We start from the raw sequence: 24,777 nt of genomic DNA on the forward strand, positions 1-24,777 counted from the left end.
GAGGTGTTTGAGAAACAGTCTTTGTTCTCTTTGACTTAGAAGATGTAGGCTTCACATAGGACTTGAGATATGTTCTGAGAGATGGTTGAGAGGTTTGAGGTGGCTGAGTAGAGGTGGTAGGTGCTGATGAACCAGGTTCTGATGTTTGAACATCAGGATAAAGTGCAATGTACTTCACAGGATCATAGGTGATTAAGGCTTGTTTGACAGATAAAGGTATTAAGAGGGGTCTTAACACAGCCTTTTTATTATCAGAAGATAATAAATCAGTAAAAGCTCTCTTAGCTATTCTGAAAGATGGAATTAGATCACCAAAATTTTGGGGCTGATTACAACAAAAACTATAAATAAGCTGACAAAATCTTGCAAAATATACAGTATTGCGATCTTCTGTCATCCTATCCCCAATAAAACCTAAGACTGCTCGTGCATAATCAAAATCAGTGTGATTTAGAAGTGCATACCCGATTTGTTGGCTGAATATGGGAATTGCATCAAAATTTGAACATTTGTTGGCGAAAGCTTTGGTAATGCAATCAAAGAAGAAACTCCATTCCCTCCTTATGAAAGATCTCTTCAACTGTCCAAGCTTGATCAATGTTCCTTCATATCCCAGACTAACCATCATGTGTTGAAGAACTGAGTCATCAACAGTAGAATAAACACAGTCCTCAGATAGCTGTAATGCCTGTCTAACCGTAGACAGAGTCACAACATACTCATGTTCCCCTGATGAAAATATTAAACTTGGGGACCCTTGAGCACCACCATTGTCATATACTCCACTCCTCCAAAACTCCAGTACTTGAACTCCAGAAATGGATGTAGGCTCAGTTAGAGCAAACCCAATATCAGAACTAGTGAGAAAGTCCTGAATGAAATGAAGTTCAGAGGGTGCCTCTGTAGTGTTTAGTATCGCAGAGAAGTTATTAGGAACAAACTTTGCTCCATCAAAGAGAATGTCCTTGGGTGCCATTATGTTTGGAAAGAAATCGGTAACCTGTAATTTGTTTGAGAAAATGCCTCTTAAAAGAAAATCGTCAGTAGATGAGAGAGGTGAAAAGTAAAGAGAGAGATAAAATATAAAGGTAAATAAAAGATTTGACAATCTTTGCTCTCTTTTACTTATACACAAAAAGTAACCGTTGAGGACACATGGCAGACATGCATTTAAAAGTAGTGGTAAATACCTTGACACCTGTTATACATAGAGAAGGCAAAAAGTAATGGGCACGGTAAATAAGGAATAATTACCACCCATTTGCAGTTTTTCAAGGAAAAACCGTTCCACTTACCCAGATTCCATTAATCAAGGTGAATCAGTTTTAATTGAAAATTGAAACTGTTCCCACTAATTCAAATATTTTACTCTGCAATATCAATATTCTGAAAAAAAAACTGTGTGTGAGAATGAGTAAAATCAATCAGTTAAGTAAGTACTGATAAAACATTATCAGAACTTAAAGTCAGACACAATTTATACGATCATCAGAATATTTATCAGGATTTATCAATGCGTATCAAAATTTCTCAGAGACAAGATCATAAGACAAAAACAAATTCCATTAATATATCAAAATAATACATTGATGAAATTGAAATTACATCAGAACTTTTACAATCTTGTCCTAAGCTTCTAAATCTAACATCAACAGCCTTAGTCCTAGCTAAGAAGCCTGACAAAGCTGAGGATGAAGAAGAACAGGAAGAAGATGAGATTAAGTCATCTTCCTCTTCCTATCTTCGATAAACAAGATAGCGAGTCGAATGATTCGCTCTTGCTGACGGATAGCTTCCCGCCTTTTCTCCTCCAATCGATCAAGATGAAGCTGGTAGTCCATCTCGAAGAACAGAAGTCGGTTCAGCACCGCCTGTGGGACAGAGCCCCATATCTCTTCAGGAATGGCAGTTACATGCCACTCCTGCTGCCAGTCGGCGCAACTTAGCTCCATATGAAAATTTTGGTAATTCAAAAACATGTTGAATCAGACCATGATGTTTTTGAAAAAGAATATGAAGTTAAGATTGTGAGAAAAATTGATGGAAAGGCTAATGTGAAGTGGCTGTTTATATAGGCAAGAGAATGCCAGGAGACGCGAAGATATTTAATGCTGACAGATAGAGTTAAGTCTACCTCGTCTCCCTAGACTTGAAAAAGAATAACAGTCATTTGAAAAGGAATGTGCACATGTAACAAGAGTGAACTGTTCAAGGACGAGTGCCATTAGTCCTAACCATAGACTATTAATCTTCCACTTCAACATATTCTTAATTAATCTGAGACTGTTACCAAATTTTACTCACAGATAAGTCAAGTAAAGGGTTAGACTGAAAAATCAGAACTTAGACCTATACCAGAACTTAACAGTCATCAGAACATAATGTCTTAACTCGAACAAGGAATATCTATCTTAGTAAGTTTTCATACAAGTTCTGAGTTATAGTCTTCAGAACTTAATCATCAGAACATATAACTAGAACGTGTCCTCAGAATTTGTGCAAGGTGACACAGTGACTGTTTGTCTAAAAGAACATAGACCACCACAAAAATTTCATCATTCATATGGAGTGATTTGTGTGTGCATTAAGCTAAATGACTAATAAAGAGTAAAGTCTGATTTACTTCAGTACATCTTAGAAATAAGTCATAATTAAAATTTTGCTAAAGAGCTGTCATTATCCTGAAACCTACTGATAAATGAGTTCATGCATGAGTCCACCTCAACTGTTTTTGTGCTAATTTTATGCATCTTTTTAAATTCTATTTTACAGTGGCTTCTCAGTGTAAGTGCGTTACGACTGCTTATCAGAATTTATGCTATTATCAGAGTATTTCTCCAGTAATCATAGAGTGTGAAAAGTCACCAAGAAAACATTTTGCTTTTCTAATGCATATTTACTTAATACCAGCTATGCACTTGGGTCGTCCCATTCACATTTTTACTCTAGATCTCAAAGGAGTACCTGATATTATTCTTTGATTCTTTTTCTTCTTCTTTTGATAAGTGAGGTTTATCAGCACTTAGTACATTCAGCAGTTTTACTAGAATCAGAACTTAAACAGATGAGTAGCATTATTCTAATTTGGGACTTAGTAATAAGATGAATAAAGTAAACTAAACTAAGCTCAAGTATCAGAATTTGCTTGTGTCATAAGATTTCCACAGAAATAATTACTGCTTTCATGGGATCATTTGTTTATTGAAGACTAGTAGGTCAGTATCTAGCACAATTATCCTCATAGGATTGAATGATTACTTAAACAGATATATCACTTATTAGAGTTAAGAGATATATATCAGACAACAGTCAGTACTTAAAAACATTTATCAATTAAGCACAAAATACACAAAGAGATTAATTCTGTAAATACTGATCATAAAGTCTGATAACATAGAACAAGTTTAAGCAGATTTAGAGAAAGAACCTGAAATCATTCCAAGTTCATTTACCAATCTTGTAAAGGTAGCTTCACACAGTGGTTTTGTGAAGATATCTGCTACTTGTTGATCTGTGGGAACAAAATGCAATTCCACTGTACCTTCATCCACATGTTCCCTGATGAAATGGTACCTGATGCTGATGTGCTTTGTCATAGAGTGTTGAACTGGATTACCTGTCATAGCAATAGCACTTTGATTATCACAGTAAATAGGGATTTTGAATTAAGTTAACCCATAATCCAGTAACTGATTCTTCATCCAAAGAATCTGTGCACAGCAGCTTCCTGCAGCAATATACTCTGCTTCTGCAGTTGATGTGGAAATTGACTTTTGTTTCTTGCTATACCAAGAAACCAATCTGCCTCCAAGAAATTGGCAGCTTCCACTTGTGCTTTTCCTGTCAATTTTGCAACCTGCAAAATCTGCATCTGAGTAACCTATTAATTTAAAATCTGATTCTCTAGGATACCATAATCCTAGATCAGCTGTTCCTTTAAGATACTTAAAGATTCTTTTTACAGCTGTTAAGTGAGGTTCTCTTGGATCTGCTTGAAATCTTGCACAAAGACAGGTAGCAAACATGATATCTGGTCTACTAGCAGTTAGATAGAGAAGTGAGCCAATCATACCTCTGTAATCAGTAATATCTACTGAATTACCAGTATCCTTATCCAGTTTTGTTGCAGTGGCCATGGGAGTGGATGCACTTGAACAGTCTTGCATTCCAAATTTCTTCAGCAAGAGTCTGGTGTACTTAGATTGACAAATAAAAGTGCCTTCTTCACTCTGCTTGACTTGAAGGCCCAGAAAATAACTAAGTTCTCCCATCATACTCATCTGATATCTTGACTGCATTAGTTTGGCAAACTTTTTGCAAAGTTTGTCATTTGGTGACCCAAAGATGATATCATCAACATAAATCTGGACCAAAAGTAAGTCCTTGCCATGGTTGAGATAGAATAGTGTTTTGTCAATAGTTCCTCTGTTGAATCCACTTTCCAGAAGAAACTGAGCTAAAGTCTCATACCATGCTCTAGGAGCTTGCTTAAGTCCATAAAGTGCTTTATCAAGCCTGTAGACATAATCTGGATGTTTGGAATCTACAAAGCCTGGAGGTTGTTCAACATATACTTCCTCCTCCAATTCTCCATTGAGAAAAGCACTTTTCACATCCATTTGAAAGACAGTAAACTTTTTGTGAGCAGCATAAGCCATGAATATCCTTATGGCTTCTAACCTAGCAACTGGCACAAATGTTTCATCATAGTCAATTCCTTCCTGTTGAGAATATCCTTTTGCAACCAGCCTTGCCTTGTTCCTTGTAATTATGCCATCACTATCAGTTTTATTTCTGAATACCCATTTTGTACCAACAACAGATCTATTCTTAGGTCTTGGCACTAAGGTCCAGACTTTGTTTCTTTCAAATTCATTCAACTCTTCCTGCATTGCTTGCACCCAATCAGCATCTTGAAGAGCTTCTTCCACTTTTTTTGGCTCAGACTGAGAGAGAAAAGAATTGTAAAGACATTCATTAGAAGTACCTATTCTAGTTCTGACACCTGCATCAGGATTTCCAATTATCAAATCAGGTGTATGTGATTTTGTCCACTTCCTTGCAGATGGAAGGTTTTCTCTAGAACTGGATGCTCCCCCATGATTCATGCTGTCTTCATTTTCATTTTCTGATGCTCCCCCTGAAACTATGCTCTCTGAGTTGAATTTTTCAGCATTTAGATTTTCAGCACTATCAGTACTTGGCTTATCAGAACTTGACGAATCAGAACTTGAAGAGCCAGATGTGTGTTCTGATGCTTCTTGAGATGTGATAATATCTTGAGTATGCTCCCCCTGCATTGGTGCATCTTCCTTTGACGTAGTCACCACAGTTTCAATAACATCAGAGTTTACAGTATCAGGACTTAGACTGTCAGGACTTAAGTTATCAGAATATGAATCTTCATTTTCAAATCTCAGCTGATCATGATCAATGCAATCTTCAAGTCCAGTGATCTTCTTGTCATCAAAAGAGACATTAATAGATTCCATGACCACTTTTGTTCTCAAATTATAGACTCTGAAGGCTTTTGTGGAAAGTGGATATCCAACAAAGATTCCCTCATCAGCTTTTAGATCAAACTTGGATAGCTGTTCAGGATGAGTCTTGAGAACAAAACACTTACATCCAAATACATGAAAGTATTTCAGATTTGGCTTCTTGTTCTTCACCATCTCATATGGTGTTTTTCCATGCTTGTTAATGAGTGTTGCATTTTGAGTAAAACAAGCAGTCTGCACAGCTTCAGCCCAGAAATAGGTTGGAAGCTTTGCTTCTTCAAGCATTGTTCGTGCAGCTTCAATGAGAGTTCTATTCTTCCTTTCAACAACTCCATTTTGCTGTGGAGTTCCAGGAGCAGAAAATTCCTGCTTTATTCCATGATTTTTGCAGAACTCTTCCATTATCAGATTCTTGAATTCAGTGCCATTATCACTCCTCAAAATTTTCACAGAATCTTTGATCAATTTATCCAGACATTTGACATGATCAATCAAGATAGATGCAGTTTCACTTTTTGTGTGCAAGAAATACACCCATGTGTATCTGGTGAACTAATCTACTATGACCAACGCATATTTCTTCTTTGCAATAGACATGACATTCACTGGACCAAATAGATCAACATGAAGTAGATAATAAGGCTCAAGAATTGATGATTCAGTCTTGCTCTTGAATGAAGATTTTCTTTGTTTGGCCTTCTGACATGAGTCACAAAGACCATCAGGAGCAAACACTGATTTTGGCAGTCCTCTCACAAGATCTTTCTTGATCAGTTCATTTATCTTGTTGAAGTTTAAATGAGAGAGTTTCTTGTACCAATTCCAGCTTTCTTCAATTGAGGCTCTACTCACTAAACAGATTGCAGAACCATCAGAACTTGTTGAAAGCTTAGCTTCATAAATGTTACCACGCCTGAATCCCTTCAGAACAACTTTTCCTTTAGATTTACTAACTATTTCACAATGTTCTGCAAAGAAATCAACATGATAACCTCTGTCACAGATTTGACTTATACTCAGTAAGTTGTGTTTAAGTCCTGAGACCAGAGCTACATCTTTAATGATGACATTCCCAAGATTGATATTGCCATATCCCAAAGTTTTTCCAATGTTGCCATCTCCATAAGAAACACTTGGGCCAGCTTTCTCCACAAAGTCTGATAGCAGGGCCTTATTTCCAGTCATATGTCCTGAACATCCACTGTCCAGAACTAAAATATTTTTCCTGTTGCCCTGCAATCAAAAAGACCACTAATTATTAGTTTTAAGGACCCAGACTTGCTTGAATCCTTTGGCCTTTTTAGGTTTGTTAACATTTGCAGCGGATTTAGCATCAGATTTTATGTTAACAGTTTTCTTACCAGAACTTATACTACCAGACTTTGAATCAGAACTTACACTAGAAGGAACAACAGAAACTTTCTTTAAAGAAGGTTTTATTTGATAATAATCATAGTACAAACTATGATATTCCTTACAAGTATAAATGGAATGCCATAAACTACCACAATGAAAACAAGGATTTTGTGGTTTGTATCTAACAGACTGACTCTTAACTCCTGATTTTGAAGATAAGGAGTTAATATTCTCATTCTTCCTGCAAAAAGAAGCCAGATGGTTAGAACTTCCACAGTTATGACATGCTTTCCTAGGAGCATCAGGAACAGATTTATAGTTATTGCTTTTATTCACACCTTCCTTTCCATTCCTGTTTTTCCTAGGTGATTTTACCTTGTTTGCATTCTTAACATCTTTCAGCTTATGCTTGAGCTGCTTCTTTGTCATTAAGCCTATGTTAACTTCAGCTGTCTTTTCCTGTTTTAGTTTGTCAGAAGCTAATTCCTTTTTAACTTCTGATTTCTCATTTTCAAATTTTTCAGTTAAAAACTTAACAAGTTTTAACTTCGGCTGTTGCTTATCAACAGGCTTAATTTCTACAGTTCCTTTTTCATTTTTATTTTCTCCATAACCTAAGCCCTCTTTCCAGTTTCCACTGCTTAGCAAATTTTGAGTTGTTTTGCCAGAGTTAGTCCAAGTCCTAATAATCTCTCTCTCCTTTTCTAACTCAGTTTTTAGAGATTCATTCATTTTTAGCACTTCATCCCTAACATAAAAAGCATCATCTCTATCCTTTTGAGTTTGATGGAGCATGACTAACTCTTTTTCTAAGAAATCATTTCTTTTCCTAAAAGCAAGATTTTCAGAAGTTAATCTTTCACATGTTAAAGTTTGATCTCTATAACTAACAAACATGGTTTTAAGATATCTTCTCAACTCATTAATATCATCAGTATGAAAAGCATAAGTAGTCTGAGGTACCTTTGTTTCAGCAGCTTCAGAACTGCTCTCAGAACTTGATTTATCAGCATTTGCCATTAATGCATAGTTCTCCTCACTTTCAGAGTCTGAGGTGTCTGTCCAGCTTTTCTGCTTTGTGACAAGAGCTTTGCCTTTGTCACTCTTGGTCTTCTTGCAATCAGGAGATATGTGGCCTTTCTCACCACAATTATAACATTTAACATTGGCGTAATCTCCTCTGTCAGACTTTCCTCCTCTTCCTTCAGATCTTCTAAAATTCTTCTTATCAGAACTTATGCCTTTCCTGGAAAACTTCTTTCCCTTCCTGAACTTCCTGTATGCAATCTTTGTGATTCCTTTCACCATAAGAGCACACAGCTTCATCATCTCCTCATCAGCATCAGTTTCAGGCAAGCTTTCAGAATCTGAGTCATCATCACTCTCAGAACTTGATGACTCAGTATCAGACTTTATGAAAAGAGCTTTACCCTTGTCTTTCTTTGAGGAAGGTGCTTTGGGGGATTCCTCTTCAGCCTTGAGAGCAATTGTCCTTGACTTTCCTCCTTTCCTCTTGCTTCTTTGTTCCATCTCAAGTTCATGAGTCTTGAGCATTCCATAGATTTCATCAAGAGTTGTTTCATCAAGATTGTAGTTGTCTCTTATTGTTGTTGCCTTCAAATCCCAACATTCAGGAAGAGCTAACAGGAATTTTAGGTTGGTATCTTCAAGATCATACTCTTTATCAACCAATGACAAATCATTCAAAAGTTTGACAAATCTATCATATAAATCATTCAATGACTCATTAGATTTTGAGTCAAAATGTTCATACTCTTGAGTGAGTATTGTCTTCCTGTTCTTCTTAACTGTTTCAGTTCCTTGACACCTTGTCTCCAGTGCATCCCATATCTCCTTGGCAGTCTTGCAGTTGATTACCCTGTTTGACATTACATTATCAATGGCACTATGCAGTAAGTGTCGTACCTTGGCATCCTTAGCAATAGATGCTATATCTTCAGCAGTGTAATCACTCTTTTCCTTTGGTACAGTCTGTGCTGCTTCACCTGCAACTACAACAGCGAGCTTGGTAGGTTTGTGAGGCCCTTCCTTGATTCTATCAAGGTATTCTGGATCTGTTGCTTCCAGAAACATGGTCATCCTTACCTTCCATATGGGATATTCAGATGGTCTCAATATGGGAACTCTGATGGTCTCATATCGACTCTAAATTGATGTCTTTGATGATTCCTCAGTTTTGGTAGGCTTAGTTGGAGTTTCTGTGTCAGACATGATTGTGTTTGGATCTTTAACTGTATGTGTGTTAACAGAAGGCTCTGATACCACTTGTTAGGTCACACTTTCACTGTAGAGGGGGTGAATACAGTGTTTATTACAATCAAATCAAACTTCAAGAACTTATGTAACAGAAAACAAACTTTATTGAAACAATAAACTCTGTTACAATCTGGAACTGTTATCTCTCAGTGATGAACAAAATATCACGAGAGCTGCTAGGGTTACAGTAAATAATTTTCTCGATAATGATAACACTTATAGTGTAAACCCTATGTCTGTGTTTATATATTACACAGTTACAAGATAATCGCTAATTGATATGGAATATAATTCTGCTTCCTAATATATATCAATCAGATATCTTTTCTTCCAAGTATTCCATTCTTTACGGAATTCCTTCTTCATGCATATCTCTTCTTATGTTTATCTTGATCTTCTTAACTTTAATCAGCTACTGTCCTTATCTGATCGTCCTTCAGCACTTAAGTTCTGATATCTATCTCCTGATGCTTATCTCCTGATAACATAAGTACTGATATCCCTTAAGTCCTGACGTCCAGTATAAGTACTGATCAGTTAAGTACTGATTTGTCCTGTTCAAATAAGATCTGAAATCTAAACATAAAACATATTAACCATGACATTATCAAATATATCTAACATATTATTTATTAAAGCCATTTTAATAGGAGAATCTATTCCTTCTTGAAATTCAGCTTTAAGCAAAAAATTTATAGCACATAAGTGAACTACACTGAGAGTAGATCTTATCTTAGAGTCTATTTTCAACAAATTTTTGTTTATCTCTTCCTTAGTGATTAAAGGCAGATAAACTAAAGATGTAGTATCTTTTATATCTACATGCATTTCTTTGGTAGAGATATAATAAAAGATATTGTTTTTCCTTTTAAAACGATTTAACATAGGAATGTTAAATATTTTTTCTTTTCTTAAATCGAGTCTGCTACTTTTGATTTTAGAAAGAATTTCTTGCTTTATCAAAAAGCTTGCTTGAAAACCTTTTTCATTATATGAAAACTCGATTTCCAAATTGTTTTCATCTTGAGTTTTCTCAGGAAGTTTTTCTGTTAAAAAACTCATTTACGGATTCTTAATAAGATCATAACTGAGAATTCTTTTAAGAGAATATATCTCTGTTTCTATTTGCATAGAATATCTATTATAAAATCGAATTTGTTATGTTTTAAATTTTTCTAGATCCCGGATAAGAAATCTAATCCTTTTATTATCTTTGTTACTGACAATCTTTCTAGAAACCTGTAAAAGGTGTTCTAAGTATTGATGGTTATTCATGGAAATAATGGAATTTCCAGATATATTTACTAATCACGGATGATTATTGCTACTCATGAAATGAGAAGATTTTAAAAAGATTTTAAACTTATTAAAAATACAGAGTTCTAAGCATTTGTATTTGTAGTAAGGTTCAATAATATAATTCCTAATTTTGACATACCCGAGTCTTTGTAAGATATGATCCGAGCTTCATTCAATTCTGTAGTTAACCTAAGTGTTGATTACTCCAAGAATGCACCTACTTTTTCCCTCAACGACCACCTGCCTAAACGGTACTTCGCTATGACTTACTCCCTCCAAGATATAATCAAACCTTGATACTGAAGAATTAAATAAACAAGGTTCTGATACCAAAACGCGGAACACCAAATCAGTATTGTCAGAAAAGGTTTATATTATTTATTTCTCAAACCATTACACAATACATAGCTTAAAACTCCGTTGGGGTTTCTACTCACAAGACATTACAATGGACTCACGGGATTCAAGAATATGTGGTGTCTCCCAAACTGATCCTTGAACTAGAAACTTAACTCCCCTTTTATAGACTAAAGAAGAGGTCCTATTACAAGACTAGTTGTCTCTTAATAATTCATTCCGCGTGAAAGGATAATATTCCTCTTGTTTTCTTCCACTGCTTTTCATAAAGTAGATGCATCTTTTCATAAAGTAGATGCCTTTACTTTTCATAAAGTAGATGCCTTTACCTTTTCATAAAGTAGATGCCTTCTGCTTTATTCTTTACTTTACCTTTTCATAAAGTAGATGCATTTTGCTTTTATCTTTAGAAAAAGATATGATGCTTCACTAAAATCGACTTCCCGATCTTGTTTTGAGTAGTATGCCTGTTTCCGGCAAAAGTACTTTGTCTTCTGCTGTACTGGTGGAATCTTCAGTAGGGGAAGGTCCACTGTTGTATGCGACAACTTTGTCTTTTACTTCGGTAGTTGTCTTTTTCTCCTTGGAGTTTTGACAGAAAAAACAGAGTAGTTCAACACTAAATTCTGCTTTCTTTATTATTCGGTTTATGTCCCTACACAAAGGTGGATAGTGGGCACCGAACATTTCTCTTCCATTCATGATTTTCTTCTGAATTTTTGAAAGAGCATCTTTTTCTTCAGCGGTCATCTTTTGATGAGACTATGAAGTAATCAAGCAATTATTAGTTGCATAATTGATCTTGATCTTTTCCTCTTTGCTAAGACTGAGGACTTTTTCCAGTATGCTAGCATATTTGTGAAATGCTAACTTTTGCAGGTCTTCTTTCTTCAGGGAAACCGGCATTGATTTACTAGGGTTGTAAAACTTCTCTTTTACTATCCCGATTTGAATATAGTGAAAAGGTTTCACTAATCGATAGTCCTCATCCCAGAAATGTGTAAATAGAAATTCTAAGAGACATAAAAAAGCTCTTAGTAAAACAAAACGCTAACATTGAAAAATTAGAAGTTCAGTTGTCACAACTTAGAAACACTAAGTATGATAATGAAGTTATTGACTACAAGTTCAAAGAAATCATAGAACACCTTAAGAAAATCTTAGGATGAGCATTAAGGAATTACTAGAAGATTTTGATAAAATATTAAGCAACAAATAGGAGAAATCCTTAGGTTGCTTAAAAATCAGCAGACTAATCATGTTACAGATAACATTAAGGCCGCAGCAGCAAAGATTATTATTGAATTAAAAGCAACAATTCAAGAATGCCCTTGCAACCATGAAATCCTTGAAGCCCTCAAAGAAAGGCAGCAGAAAGGAAAAGAAATCATCACAACAGATGAAGATCCAGAGCACAAATCAAGAATCTGGAAATAGAGTTACCCCAACTATAGTGTCAGGAACGAAGAGCTAGGAACAGGAAAAATCATGGCAGTCTGACATGGCCGTTCGGTGTTGACAAAAAATCAACATGAATTACATAAAGACGGTAGAAAAATTCTTCAGGGATAACATAGAAGAAGAAGAATTGCAGGTTAACGATGATAACTATAACGTCCTCGAACAAGCTATCAGGTTAATGGAGTTATATGATGAATCTAAAGCCAACCAAGAAATAGAAGATAGTAATGAATTAAAATCTTTATTTGGTTTTAATGATTACAACATTTTTAACACAATTGAAAGTTTCAATTCTGAAGAACAGGTGAACCTTCAAGAAACAGAAGTTGATAGTTCTGAAGATGAGAAAATAGAAAACTTCATGATGGACACACATCAAACTTCAACACCTCCTACACCAAAGAGAGAAATATGAGAAACATCAGGTACAAAAAAACCTGAAGAAAACAGAAAAAGGAAAGGTAATTTCTATCCTTTTAATAATTATGAGGCTAAAGAAAATTCTAATATTTTTGGTAATAATATCTTAAATATTGATGGAAAGCCAAATTGGAAAGAGCTCATAGACGCTTGGGCAAAAGAAATTAGTCTTATTATTCAGACTAACAAAGATGCTTATGATGATCAAAACACAGTTTTATTATTGATCGAACATAAGACTTTAGCTGTTGTTAATACTTTTATTAAAAACACCACTTGGGAACCAGTCATGAGTCCCGTTACAACCTTTGAAAATGTATTAGATGGCATCTATACAATGTTCTTAGGAATAAATCAAGCATCTGATAAGCTGCAGGATTTATTAAGGATAAAAGAAAAAGCAAGAACTAGGATCACCAATATGCAGCTTTGCGATATATGTTTCCTAGATCAATTTTTCTGTGATTATGAAAAATATGGATACCAGTTAGATGACCAAGCGGAATATGTGAAGTATGTTAAATACTACCTCCTCAAAATTCCACTAGTAGGATTGAAAGCTCTAGAAAAATTTAATCTAGAAGCAACATGTCCAGCAGAGTATAGTTTAGCTTATGATCAAAGAATTGTTAAAAAGGAAATCTCAAAAATTTAAGATTTAACAAAGAAACAAAAAAATTGAAATCTTTTAGCAAACAATGTTGTGAAAAGATTATTGAAAAACCATTTGAGTATGGATGTAGGAAATCTTCTTACAAAAAGCCCTACAGGAAGAAGTCTTATAAACATAAGACTAATTACAAGTTTATCAAGAAGAAAAAACCTTATAAACCAGGTAAGTATTTTAAGAAAAAATCTTCCAAAAAATTTTCTAACAATAAGCAAAAGTTTTGCCCAAAAGGCAAGAAAAATTGCAGGTATTGGATCTGTAATGAAGAAGGACATTACGCAAATAAATGCCCTAATAAGAAGAAGCATGACGACAAGGTCCAAATGCTATAACAAATTTATTCTTTAGGATATATTCCTATTGAAGACCCTTATGAAGATATTCAAGAAGTATATTCAATTGAAGAATTGGACCCTGGACCAATAAAGTCAGATTCTAATGAATCAACTTCCTCAGAATCCGACTGAAGAAGAAGAAGTGATGACCGACATCATTAATCCAAACTCTATTTATATCTCAGGTAAATTAAAATTTACAGGATATAAACAGATTGAATTACATTGTTATATTGATACAGGCTCCAGCCTTTGCATAGCAAGTAAGCATCTTATCCCCCAGAACATTGGATTAACACAGAAAGACCTATACATGCTAAAATTGCTAATGGAAGCACCATTACAATCAGCAAGGTCAAGAAGTATATATCAGAAAAATAACAACAGCTCGTAAAGTTGGAGTTCCAGAGGGGGAAAGATGTTATTAAAAATTCAAAGAATTAAATGATTGTAAAAATTTAGTTCTTGACATAGAAAAGAAGGTTATAATCGAAGGTTATTAGACTCTCTCTGCTCAGAAAATCCACCGGATCTGACAAAGACAAAGAAATGGATGAAAGTAGCAATCAAGCTCAAAGATCCTAAAACTGTAATCAAGGTTCGACCTATTAAATACAGCCCACTAGATCGTAGAGAATTTGGCATACAAATTCAAGAGCTTCTGGATATGAAGACCATCATACCCAGCAAATCACATCATATGTCTCCAGCATTTCTTGTAGAAACTGAAGCTGAAAAGAGAAGAGGAAAAAAGAGAATGGTAGTCAACTATAAAGCTATCAATGATGCTACAATAGGAGACATCCATAACCTACCTAATAAGGATGAACTTCTCACCCTTATTCGTGGTAAGAAAATGTTCAGTTCATTAGACTGTAAATCTGGTTTTTGGCAAGTATTGCTAGACGAAGAATCAAAGATACTGACAACATTTAAATGTCCCCAAGGACATTATCAATGGATCGTCATAATACCGTATGGTCTTAAACAGGCACCTTCCATTTTTCAAAGACACATGCATGATACATTTAGGTCATTTAAATCATTTTGTTGCGTTTATGTTGATGATATCCTTATCTTTAGTGATAATGAACAAGATCATTTAAGACATTTAGCAGCAGTTTTAAAGAGATGTCAACATCTTGGTATAATATTGTCCAAGAAGAAAGCACAGCTCTTCAAAACAAAGATTAATTTCTTAGGATTAGAAATTGATCAAGGAACTCACTGTCCTCAAGCTCATATTCTGGAACATATCAATAAATTCCCAGACAAACTTGAAGACAAAAAAATAGTTGCAAGGGATTTTAGGTATATTAACTAATGCATTTGATTATATCCCTAAACTTGCAGCCGTTCGTGCACCTTTGCAGGTTAAGCTAAAAAAGGATATTCCATGGGAATGGAAAGATTCAGATACCGATTACATTAGTAAGGTAAAAAAGAATCTCAAGGGTTTTCCAAAACTCTACCATCCAGAGCCGGATGACAAGCTTATCATTGAGACTGATGCTTCAGGCGAGTATTGGGGAGGAGTTCCCAAGGCAGTTAATTCTGATAAAGAGTTAATATGTAGAGATGCTTCTGGTAGCTTTAAAGACGCTGAAAAGAATTATCATTCCAATGAAAAGGAATATCTTGCAGTAATTAGAGTTATCAATAAATTTTCTAATTATCTAACCCCTATTAAATTATTGGTTAGAACAGATAATAGAAATTTCACTTATTTTCTTCGTATTAAGTTACAGGGAGATAATAAGCAAGGAAGACTTGTCCGTTGGCAATAGTGGTTAAGTCGATATAGCTTTGATGTTGAACACATTGAAGGGGTCAAAAACTGTTTGACAGACTTTCTAACAAGAGAATACCAGCAATAATGTTAATAATTGTTGCTTTTTGCAGGTATCCAAGGCATAAAATGCCTATAAATACAAGAGGATTTAGAAAAAAGAGAGCAAACCTCTCCTTACATCAACATTATCATATATATAAGTTTCTCTCAAAAGAAATGAATACCATTACAGGTATAAAAACAATCCCTTTCTTTGGGACCCCATAGCCCTCTATGGAGAAACTCTTATTGCAGGAGACCATTATTCTCAAGAAAATTGAGAATTTTAACAATGATTTACAAGTCATTAGAGCAGAAATGGAATTCTTAAGGAAGTTTCATGAGAATCAACAAAAGGACATTTCATCCCCTTCCTCTTCACAAAGCAAAGATGAAGATATTCCTGAGCAAACGGCTCCATGTAAAGAAACAACAAATCCTTTGAAAGTTGTGGATTTACTAAAAATCCAGTCAGAGGTACAGACCTCAACAATGTTAGTTCAATCTTTAGATTTAAATCTAAGACCTAACGGGGGAATTCAAATCCCTGCAAAGACTAAAGAGAAATCTATAGCTACCTCGCAAGAGGATATTAGAACTTTAGGTTCTAAAAATTTATATGTTGTTTATATTGGTCCAAATCCCGGTATTAAAAAAGAATGGAGTATTGCTTCAAAAGCGGTTTCAGGAATTTCAGGCGTCTCCCACAAGAAGTTCAAAAACTTTTAAGGTTTCAGCAAATCTCTACACCATAGAAATGATGAAACCACCAATTCAGCTAATCAACACGGCTGAAGGATTAAAGCCCACTTATCAGCAAGCTTTGAAAAGAACTGACAAACCAATGACAGTTCTAGGTATGAAGTCAACCGACACTTCTATCATCAACCTTGAAGAAGATAATGGTGACACCATATATGACAATTTCTAGTATTTTTACGAATTAGGAAGGATTGTAACTGAAGAACACTTCGTGGAACATAGGTTTTTCACAAGTGATAAAAATAACATTAGCTATTTTAATTATTATCCAAATGCAAATAAGGAAATAATTTATGAAGCTTTTGCAAATAGATTGGTTAGCACGGTCTATCCGTCAAAAAATCTGTTAGAATTATCTGAATTCCCAAAAGGAATTAGAGAAGCTATTAAGAATTTCAAGACTAAGTGCTTGAAAAAAATCAGACAAAGAGATATTTGTCAAGATTCAGTCTACAGTTCCGTTCTAGGATGAGGACTATGGATTAGTGAAACTCTTTCACTATATTTAAATCGGGAAGTAAAAGAAAAGTTTTACAACCCTAGTAAATCCATGTCGGTTTCTCTGAAGAAAGAAGACATGCAAGAGTTAGAATTTCACAAATATGCTAGCATAATGGAAAAAGTCCTCAGTCTTAGCAAAGAGGAAAAGATCAAGATCAATTATGTAGCTAATAATTGCTTGATTACTTCACAGTCTCATCAAAAAATGATCACTGAAGAAAAAGACGCTCTTTCAAAAATTCAGAAGAAAATGATTAATGGAAGAAAAATGTTCGGTGCCTACTATCCATCTTTGTGTAGGGACATAAACCGAATAATAAAGAAAGCATAATTTAGTGCTGAACTACTCTGCTCTTTCTGTCAAAACTCCAAGGAGAAAAAGACAGCTGCCGACGCAAAAGACAAAGCTGTCGCAGGCAACAGTGGACCCTCCACTACTGAAGATTCCACCAGTACAGCAGAAGACAAAGTACTTTTTCCAGAAACAGGGATACTACTCAAAGCAAGATCGGGAAGCCGATTTTAGTGGAACATTTTATCTTTTTCTAAAGGTAAAAGCAAAATGCATCTACTTTATGAAAAAGTAAAGGAAAGAAAAAAGCAGAAGGCATCTACTTTATGAAAAGTGTGAAAGAAAAAAGCAGAAGGCATCTACTTTATGAAAAGTAGAAGTCAACTACTTTATGAAGAAGCAGTGGATGAAAAGAGGAGGAATCGTATCCTTTCACTCAGAATGAATTATTAAGAGACAGCTAGTCTTGTAATAGGACCTCTTCCTTAGTCTATAAAAGGAGAGTTAAGTTTTTAATTCAGGATATCGGTTTTTTCAGAGAACACACAGTCTTAAATTCCGTGATTCCATTGTAATGTCTTGACATCGATTTTTCAGAGAACACACAGTCTTAAATTCCGTGAGTCCATTGTAATGTACTCGCGGAATATAAGACTGTGAGTCCATTGTAATGTACTCACGAAATTAAAGACATTACAATGGACTCATGAAATTTAAGACTGCGTGTTCTCTGAAAAACCGATATCCTGAACTAAAAACTTAACTCTCCTTTTATAGACTAAGGAAGATGTCCTATTACAAGACTAGTTGTCTCTTAATAATACATTCCGAGTGAAAGGATAAGATTCCTCCTCTTTTCATCCACTGCTTCTTCATAAAGTAGATGCCTTCTACTTTTCATAAAGTAGATGCCTTATGCTTTCCTCTTTCCTACTTTTCATAAAGTAGATGCCTTCTGCTTTCTTCTTTCCTTTACCTTTTCATAAAGTAGATGCCTTTTGCTTTTACCTTTAGAAAAAGATAAGATATTCCACTAAAATCGGCTTCCCGATCTTGCTTTGAGCAGTATCCCTGTTTCTGGCGAAAGTACTTTGTCTTCTGTTGTACTGGTGGAATCTTCAGTAGTGGAGGGTCCACTGTTGTCTGCGACAGCTTTGTCTTTTGCGTCGGCAGCTGTCTTTTTCTTCTTGAGTTTTGACAGAAAGAGCAGAGTAGTTCAACACTAAATTCTACTTTTTTTATTATTCGGTTTATGTCCCTACACAAAGGTGGATGGTGGGCACCAAACATTTCTCTTCCATTCATCATTTTCTTCTGAATATTTGAAAGTGCATCTTTTTTTTCAGTGGTCATTTTTTGATGAGATTGTGAAGTAATCAAGCAATTATTAGCTGCATAATTGATCTTGATCTTTTACTCTTTGCTAAGACTGAGGACTTTTTCCATTATGGTAGCATATTTGTGAAATGCTAACTCTTGCAGGTCTTCTTTCTTCAGAGAAACCGACATGGATTTACTAGGGTTGTAAAACTTTTCTTTTACTATCCCGATTTGAATATAGTGAAAGGGTTTCACTAATCCATAGTCCTCATCCCAGAACGGATCTATAGACTGAATCTTGACAAATATCTCTTTGTCTGATTTTCTCAAGCACTTAGTCCTGAACTTCTTAATAGCTTCTCTAATTCCTTTTGGGAATTCAGATAATTCTAACAGATTTTTTGACGGATAGATAATGTTAACCAATCCGTTTACAAAAGCTTCATAAATCATTTCCTATTTGCATTTGGATAATAATTAAAATAGCTAATGTTATTTTTATCACTTGTGAAAAAACTGTGTTCCACGAAGTGTTCATCAGTTGCAGTCCTTCCTAATTCATAAAAATACTGGAAACTATCGTATATGGTGTCACCGTTATCTTGTTCAAGGTTGATGATAGAACTGTCGGTTGACTTCATACCAAGAACTGTCATTGGTTTGTCAGTTCTTTTCAAAGCTTGCTGATAAGTGGGCTTTAATACTTCAGCCGTGTTGATTAGCTGAATTGGTGGTTTCATGGTGTAGAGATTTGCTAAAACCCTAGCTTCTTGAAAGTTTTTGAACTTCTTTTGAGAGACACCTGAAATTCCTGAAACCGCTTTTGAAGCAATACTTCATTCTTTGTAATTACCGGGATTTGTACCGTTACAAACAATATAGAAATTTTTAGAACCTAAAGTTCTAATATCCTCTTGCGAGGTAGCTAAAGATTTCTCTTTAGTCTTTGCAGGGATTTGAATTCCCCCGTTAGGTCTCAGATTTAAATCTAAAGATTGAACTTACGTTGTTGAGGTTTGTACCTCTGACTAGATTTTTAGTAAATCCACAACTTTCAACGGATTTGTTATTTCTTTACCTGGAGCCGTTTGCTCAGGAATAACTTCATCTTTGCTTTGTGAATATGAAGGAGATGAAATGTCCTTTTGTTGATTCTCAGGAAACTTCCTTCGGAATTCCATTTCCGCTCTAATGACTTGTAAATCATTATTAAAATTCTCAATTTTCTTGAGAATAATGGTCTCATGCAATAAGAGTTTCTCCATAGATGGCTATGGGGTCCCAAAGAAAGGGATTGCTTTTATACCTGTAATGGTATTCGTTTCTTTTGAGAGAAACTTATATATATGAGAATGTTGATGTAAGGAGAGGTGTGCTCTCTTTGTTCCAAATCCTCCTGTATTTATAGGCATATTATGCCTTGGATACTTGCAAAAAGCAACAATTATTAACATTATTGCTGGTATTCTCTTGTTAGAAAGTCTGTCAAACAGTTTTTGACCCCTTCAATGTGTTCAACATCAAAGCTATATCGACTTAATCACTGTGCCAACTGACAAGTCTTCCTTGTTTATTATCTCCCTGTAACTTAATACGAAGAAAATAAGTGAAATTTCTATTATCGGTTCTAACCAAGAATTTGATAGGGGTTAGATAATAAGAAAATTTATTGATAACTCTAATTACTGCAAGATATTCCTTTTCATTGGAATGATAATTCTTTTCAGCGTCTTTAAAGCTACCAGAAGCGTATCTACATATAAACTCTTTATCAGAATTAACTGCCTTGAGAACTCATCCCCAATACTCTTCTGAAGCATCAGTCTCAATGATAAGCTTGTCATCTGGCTCTGGATGGTAGAGTTTTGGAAAATCCTTGAGATTCCTTTTTACCTTACCAATGTAATCAGTATATGAATCTTTCCATTACCATGGAATATCCTTTTTGAGCTTAACCTGCAAAGGTGCACGAACGGCTGCAAGTTTAGGAATATAATCAGATGCATAAGTTAATATACCTAAAAACCTTTGTAACTATTTTTTGTCTTCAAGTTTGTCCGGGAATTTATTGATATGTTCCAGAATATGAGCTTGAGGACAGTGAGTTCCTTGATCAATTTCTAATCCTAAGAAATTAATCTTTGTTTTGAAGAGTTGTGCTTTCTTCTTGGACAATATTATACCAAAATGTTGACATCTCTTTAAAACTGCTGCTAACTGTCTTAAATGATCTTGTTCATTATCACTAAAGATAAGGATATCATCAACATTAACGCAACAAAATGATTTAAATGACCTAAATGCATCATGCATGTGTCTTTGAAAAATGGAAGGTGCATGTTTAAGACCAAACGGTACGATAATCCATTGATAATGTACTTGGGTACATGTAAATGCTATTAGTGGCTGTGATTCTTCGTCTAGCAATACTTTCCAAAAACCAGATTTACAGTCTAATGAACTGAACATTTTCTTACCACGAATAAGGGTGAGAAGTTCATCCTTATTAGGTAGGTTATGGTTGTGTCCTATTGTAGCATCATTGATTGCTTTATAATTGACTACCACTCTCTTTTTTCCTCTTCTCTTTTCAGCTTCATTTTCTACAAGAAACGATGGAGACATATGAGGTGATTTGTTGGGTATGATGATCTTCATATCCAGAAGCACTTGAATTTGTATGCAAATTCTTTGTCTTTGTCGGATCAGGTGGATTTTCTGAGCAGACAGAGTCTAATAATCCTTCGATTATAGCCTTCTTTTCTATGCCAAGAACTAAATTTTTACAATCATTTAATTCTTTGAATTTTCTAATAACATATTTCCCCCTCTCTAAAAGAAATTTTTTATTAGTGCTGATATTAATGGCATTAGGTTTCTTGGTTTTAGAATTCTTTTCCATTGATTCTAAAAAAACCTGGAACTCTAACTTTACGAGTTGTTGTTATTTTTATGATATGTACTTCTTGACTTGAAAGGGTTAGTATAATCATTTTTGTATACTGAGTGAATGGTTCATATAATTGGAAAAAAATTATTGCCTAATATAAGATCAATACCTATGTCCTTATGTTGATACAGGTATTGATCTTATATTAGGCAATAATTTTTGTCAATTATATGGACCTTTTACTCAGTTCACAAAAATGATTATACTAACCTTGTCATGAGAAGAAGTATATATCGAAAAGATAACTACCACCCGAATGGTTGGAGTTAAAGGATTTCTTGAATCTATGAAAAATAATTCTAAGAAACCTAAAACTGACGCTATTAATATCAGCCCTAATAAAATTCAACTTTTTGAAAGGGGGAAAAATAGCATAAAAAGATTAGAGAATTGAATTTTATTTGTTATAATTTAATTCTTAAATTGATAAAAAAAAAATCTATAATTGAGAAATTATTAGATTCAGTTTGTTCAAAAAATCATTTGGATCCCACAAAGACCAAGCATTGGATGGAGGCAAGTATCAAGCTCAAAGATCCCATGACAGTAATAAAGGTAAAGCCAATGAAATACAGTCCTCAGGATCGAGAAGAATTTGGTAAACAAATTAAAAAATTACTAAAGATGAAAATCATCAAACCCAGTAAATCACCTCACATGTCTCCAGCATTTTTAGTTGAAAATAAAGCTGAAAGGAGAAGAGGTAAGAAAAGAATGGTAGTCAACAACAAGGCAATCAATGAAGCCAAAATAGGAGACACCCATAATCTACCAAATAAGGATGAATTTATCACCCTTATTAGAGGTAAGAAAATGGTTAGTTCATTAGACTATAAATCTGGATTTTGGCAGGTTTTGCTAGATGAAGAATTATAGCTATTGACAACATTTACATGTCCCCAAGGACATTATCAATGGATAGTTGTACCATTTGGACTCAAACATGCACCATCCATATTTCAAAGACATATGCAAAACGCATTCAGGTCTTTTGAAAAAAATTGTTGTGTTTATGTTGATGATATTCATATCTTTAGTGATAATGAACAGGATCATCTCAGGCATTTAGCAGCAGTATTAAAGAAGTGTCAATTTCTTAGTTTTATTTTGTCCAAGAAAAAGGCTCAAATCTTCAAAACAAAGATTAATTTCTTAGGACTAGAAATTGATCAAGGAACTCATTGTCCTCAAACACATATCCTTGAACATATTCATAAATTCCGGGATAAAATTGAAGACAAAAAGCATATATAGAGGTTTTTAGGTATTTTAACCTATGCTTTTGATTATATTCCCAAACTTGCTTCTATTCGTGCTCCTTTACAGGCAAAACTCAAGAAACATGTAGCATGGGAATGGAAAGATTCAGACAATAGTTATATCAGCAAGGTGAAAAAGAATCTAAAGAGTTTTCCAAAACTCTATCATCCAGAACCAGATGATAAGCTTATCATTGAGACTGATGCCTCAGGTGAATACTGGGAGGAGTGCTTAAAGCTATTAATTCTGATAAATATTTAATATATAGATATGCTTCAGGAAGCTTTAAAGACGCCGAAAAGAACTATCATTCAAATAAAAAAGAGTATATGGCAGTCATTAGAGTAATTAATGAATTTTCTATTTATCTAACACCAGTTAGATTCCTGGTTAGACCATATAATAAGAATTTTCCTTATTTTCTTCGTATCAAGTTACAGGGAGACAATAATCAAGGAAGGTTAGTAAGATGGCAATAATGGCTATCTCGTTACAGCTTTGATGTACAGCATATCGAAGGAGTTAAAAACTGTTTAACAGATTTTTTAACAAGAGAATTCCAGAAAGATCAGGTAAACACATTCTTATGACGATGTGATCTTTTACACTGTTTTACACTATTTTTCAGGAATCCAAAGCCACTTTTCAGGCTATAAATACAGAGGAATTCAGGGTAAAAAAAGCACCGACAAATCTTTATCCAAAACCTTGAATACATATAAGGCTTCTTTGCCTACATACATCTCTTTCTTTGAGATTACAATAAGCCAGTAGCTAAGGATAAACTAGCAATGCAAGAAGCTATTGCTATGAAGAAAATTCAGCTGTTACAAGATGAACTTCATATAATTCGTGTTGAAATGGAACTTGTGAGAAGGTTTCAATCTTCTGAACAACAAAAGGTTATTTCAGAACCTTCTTCAGTAATGAACAATTCTGAAACTAGCCCGGAGCAAACAACTACCGGTAAAGGCTCAACAAATCCATTGACACCTGTGGATTTGGTAAAAATCCAGACTGAGGTTTACACCTCAAAACAAATGGTTACTTCATCACCATCTTCAGAAATGAACAAAGATAAGTCTATTCCTGAGCAAACGACTCCAGGTAAAGAAATAACAAATTCGTTAAAGGTTGTTGCTTTGCCAGAAAGCAAGACTGAGGTTCAAACCTCCATAACGTTAGAAAAAACCTCTAATTTAAATTTGAGGCCTAACGGGGGAATTCAAATCCCTACAAAGACTGAAGGTCATACTTCAGCTGTCTCGAACGGATACAAAGGCCCTAAAACCTATATGTAGTGTTTAATGGTTCTAATGGAGGAATATACACTACATGGGAGATATCTAAGAAAGCTGTAAAAGGATTCTCATGCACCAACCATAAGAAGTACAAATCCTTTGCTGAAGCAAAAGTTGCAACAAATATTTATCCTACACAAGAATTCAAGCCACCTCTCCAATTGATTAGTTCTGTAGAAGCATTACACCCAACTTAGGCGGGGGAAATAACTCACCAAAAAGAAAGTTCTAGCAAAACTATTTGAGGACATATCCCAAAATCTCAGCAGCTGTTAATACAGACGGAAGAAGATACCACTAAATCTTCTTTTTCAGGATTTAATTATCTTTATCAATATGGAAGAATAGCCACTAAACATGAATTTGTTAGTGAACATTTCTTCACCACGGACAAGAAGAATGTCAGCTACTTCAATTTATATTCAAATGTTGATCCAGACATGGTTTATGAAGCATACCAATATGGACTATTAACACAAGTTTATCCAGCTAGTAACCTTTTGGAAATTTCCAGGTTCCCCAAGGAATTTAGAAAGGCAGTCAAGCCATTTAAAAACAATTGTCTTAAAGGAAAAGAGATCGACCTCTTCATCAAAACCACTAGTACCATTATATGCTGGGAAAATGAAGAAGAATATGATTATCCAGCTAATCAACCTTTACATTATATTCAGGTTGGTCCTGCCAAGGAAAAGATCTATTCTCCAAGCCAAGCAATGGAGCCTACATTGGAGAAGAATGATTTAAGAGAACTTGCTGAAAATAAGTTATTGATTTTTAATCAATAAGTTATTTAGTGTTCAAAAGGAAGATAAGCTAAAAGTCAATTTAGCAACAATGCATGCCTTAATGACCTCTTATTCCTATAAAGGATTAAGTGAAGA

General features: G+C 34.7%; 1 long non-coding RNA gene across 4 annotated transcripts in view; it reads left to right on the forward strand.

The window, feature by feature from the left end:
• The window catches only part of LOC141708446 (uncharacterized), an 80,170-nt gene extending 56,462 nt beyond the window's left edge, over positions 1–23,708 (forward strand). The window contains exons 4-5 of one of the 4 annotated variants that reach the window (XR_012569483.1): positions 12,556–12,712; positions 22,659–23,708. This is a non-coding gene — a long non-coding RNA (uncharacterized LOC141708446). Of the gene's footprint in view, positions 1–2,772; positions 2,790–12,555; positions 12,713–15,049; positions 15,371–20,976; positions 21,136–22,658 lie in introns of those variants that run through there. The other 3 variants (XR_012569485.1, XR_012569486.1, XR_012569487.1) reach the window with 3 other exon arrangements.
• Positions 23,709–24,777: the final 1,069 nt, after the last annotated feature.

This window comes from Apium graveolens, chromosome 2, assembly GCF_009905375.1.
Source record: "Apium graveolens cultivar Ventura chromosome 2, ASM990537v1, whole genome shotgun sequence".
Lineage (NCBI taxonomy): Eukaryota > Viridiplantae > Streptophyta > Magnoliopsida > Apiales > Apiaceae > Apium > Apium graveolens.